Source organism: Alosa sapidissima, chromosome 6 (assembly GCF_018492685.1).
Source record: "Alosa sapidissima isolate fAloSap1 chromosome 6, fAloSap1.pri, whole genome shotgun sequence".
Classification (NCBI taxonomy): Eukaryota; Metazoa; Chordata; class Actinopteri; order Clupeiformes; family Clupeidae; genus Alosa; species Alosa sapidissima.
In genome coordinates, this window is record NC_055962.1 from 11,705,883 (window position 1) to 11,709,383 (window position 3,501).

The 3,501-nt window shown below is 38.9% G+C and overlaps 1 long non-coding RNA gene across 1 annotated transcript; it reads left to right on the forward strand.

The window, feature by feature from the left end:
* Positions 1-1,973: 1,973 nt before the first annotated feature.
* Positions 1,974-3,175, forward strand: LOC121710982. Its single transcript, XR_006032201.1, has 3 exons — positions 1,974-2,080; positions 2,433-2,643; positions 2,873-3,175. It is a non-coding gene; the product is annotated as an uncharacterized LOC121710982 (long non-coding RNA).
* Positions 3,176-3,501: the final 326 nt, after the last annotated feature.

Sequence of the window (3,501 nt, forward strand, 5' to 3'; positions counted from 1 at the left end):
TGGCCATTTCAAAGTAATGCCCACTGTAGGTTCTAGCAAACTGAGAGACTTTGCACTTCACCCTGACTGTAAAACTTATAACATACCTGCTGTCTCAGAGGCATGCAACCTGACCCTTTCTTTAATATCATTAATATACCTGCTCTCCAAGAGGCTCACAACCTTTCCTGTTCTCTACAGAGTTAAATGTTTTTGAACTACAATTAATTTTCTATTGTTTAGTTATTGATAGTGGTAGTAGTATCTTTGCCAAAGAGATCATATTTTTGCTGTGTTTAGCTAATTTGTTTGTCAAGATTGTCTGCCTCTTTAAAAGTTTACACAAAAAGTATCAGATCAATCAACTTTAGCCACCATGGATAAACCTAGCAACAACCTAACAATGACCTCAAGTACCCTAGCAACAGAGAAGCAACCACTTTCACAGCTAACACCTAGCAACCAACATGATTAACCTAGCAACAAGCATATCAACTACCATAACTACCCTAGCAACAGCCTAGCAACAACCTCAAGTACCCTAGCAACAGCCTAGTAACCATGTCAAATCCCCTAGTAACAGCCTAGCAACCACATCCACAGTTACAACCCAGCAACCAATATACCAATCAATATGATTACCCTAGCAACCAGCATAGCAACCACCATAACTAACCTAGCAACAGCCTAGCAACCACCTCAAGTACCCTAACAACAACCTATCAACCATTTCCAGGATGACAACCTAGCAACCAACATAGTGACCAACATGTTTACCCTAGCAACCAGCCTAGCAACCACTTGAGTTACTATAGAAAGACCACAACTACCCTAGCAACACCTTAGCAACCATCTTAATTACCCTAGCAACAACCTAGCAACCACCACTATAATGTCAACCCATCAACCACCATAGCAACCAACATGATTACGCTTGCAACCAGCATAGCAACCACTTTATTTGGCATAGCAACCCTCATATGTACCATATGGAGAAAGCATTATATATGCATCATATATTCATTAGGATACATCAGATTCTCATGTAATTATTCGTTCAACTTTCATCTCAGTTAACCATGTTTTTTTTGGCATTTAGACACTTCACAAACCTAGATAATATCCTCATATACATTTTGTAAAAGATTGCTATGAGGTTCATAGAACTATATGAGTGTTGTAACAGTTGTAAATACTCTCTCTCTCTCTCAGTAGTAATATCCTCTTCTCTATGAGAACATTATTGTATCTGAACGTATGTGTGGCCTTACCTGCAGAGTCGGGTAGCAACCAGATTTTCACTGGTACTTACCATCTTCTTGCTGACATTTGATGGGAAACTGTAGACCTATATCCAAACATATAGCACCAGCACCTGCAACCATCAGAGTTGTTTGTGTCATCTATCCTCTTTTACTCTAATAGTTTTAATTCTAGTGCTTGATTTAGGATTTAAATGTAATTTAAACCGTTCATCATTTACAGCAATAGTGACCTACAATCTGAAGTTTGCTTACCTTACTTCATTACATCAGTTTTTGGCCTTGTGGTGGTCCTGTAGTGGATCTCCTAGTGGAGGGGAAAAAATGGACCTTAGTGGTGATCATAGCCAGCAGAAATATCAACATTATATTATTATTATTTATTATTATTATTATTATTATTATTATTATTATTATTATTATTATTACTATTATTATTATTATTAGTAGTAGTAGTAGTAGTAGTATTTATTCTGTATAATTGTAATAGCCTATATATTAAAATTAGCAGATTAGCAGTAAGAACTAACTAACTTCCCACCTTGTCTCTCCACTCTGGTATCATGAAATGAACCTCTTCTAGTGAAAGTAAGCAAAACAATCTTATCTCCTTAGCAACCTGTCAATAGAGTTCTATGATATGTTTAGAAATGTTCCAGTCATTTAGTTCCACTTGAATGTGATTGGTTGGTTGGTTAGATGTGATGTCACAAAATAGAATGCATGATGTCACAAAAGCAACCACAAAAGAGAACACAAGAGAGTCACCATTAACCTGCCGGCATTGAATGTTAATGTGAATGTTAATGCCTCTTGAACTTGATGCAGATTTTAAACAGGTGATTTTAATTTCTGGGAACATCTGCAGTCATCAAAATAATGACTTCATTCATGTCCTTTTCCAAAGTATATTACTGATATGTTTTCCCATTGCTAATACCTGCATAAGGTACCCGAATGATCCCAAATTCATATTTTATTGAGTGTAACCTATTTAATTAAACTAGACAGTTCAATTATCTCTTCTCTCTTTTATATTTTTGTCTTAGTAGTTTTATCAATGAAATAAAATACCATTATCCAGAGACTATTTCCCGACCTGAATACCAACTCCGTTCCCTTGGCATGTAAGAAGAAAACTATCATCCCTGTTCCCAAGAATCCTCATGCTGAAGCCATTTATGATTTCAGGCCTGTGGCAGTTACCTCGATCTTCTGCAAATGTATGGAGAGAGGGAGAGAGTCTGGACCCACTCCAGTTTGCATGTATGGCAAAAGACGGAGCTGAGGATGCCAGTCTAAATCTTCTGGACACAGTGGCTGGCTAAAGGCATCTTGATGCTCCAAACTAGTGGCCTACGTCAGGATTTTATTCATGGATTGTTCACCAGCTTTTAACACAGTAAATATGAACATACTTTTGCATCGACCTCCAAGAACTAAAAGTCAGCACAACACTGCTGTTTAGGATTAAGAACTTTCATAACTTTTAAAAACAGATTCCATCGTGTCAGAGTGTAGGGTCCTAAATCCAGCAACATTGTTTTGAATAATGGTTGAATAATGGTAATAACAGGGCTGTGTCTTGTCACCCATTCTTTTCTCCATACGCTAATGAAATCACCTGCAAGCACAATGGAATGTCCCTTTTCAAATATGCTGATGAAATTGCCTAGGTGGCCCATCTGACAGAGCAATCCCTGTCCATATAAAGGCATGTGGTCCTTTGGTTCAAGGAGAGCTCCCTGCAATTGAACATCAGCAAAACCAAATGGCCTGGTTGTGGGGCAAGCTGAACACCTGACTTCCCACACCCTCTCTCAAAACCACTCAGGCTGGAAGGGCAGATGCTACAGGTCAAGACCTCTAAATCCCTTAGCACAGAAATCGACTGCAATCTGTCCTTCACACAACATGCTGATGGAACTATAGAAGCACAACAGTGCATGTTTCTCCTGAGGAGTCTGGAAGGTGTTAATTTTAGATAGGACATTTCTACAATGGTATGACGGTCACTCTGTGGCAGTTTACTGTGTGTGTGTGTGTGTGTGTGTGTGTGTGTGTGTGTGTGTGTGTGTGTGTGTGTGTGTGTGTGTGTGTGTGTGTGTGTGTGTGCGTGCGTGCGTGCATGTGTGTGTGTGTGCGTGCATGCATACGTGCGTGCATGTGTGTGTGTGTCTGTTCAAACGTGTGTGCACTGCTTCAAGTCTGCAATAACACACACTTCTGCCATTATGCAATTATATCTTATGAATTTTCC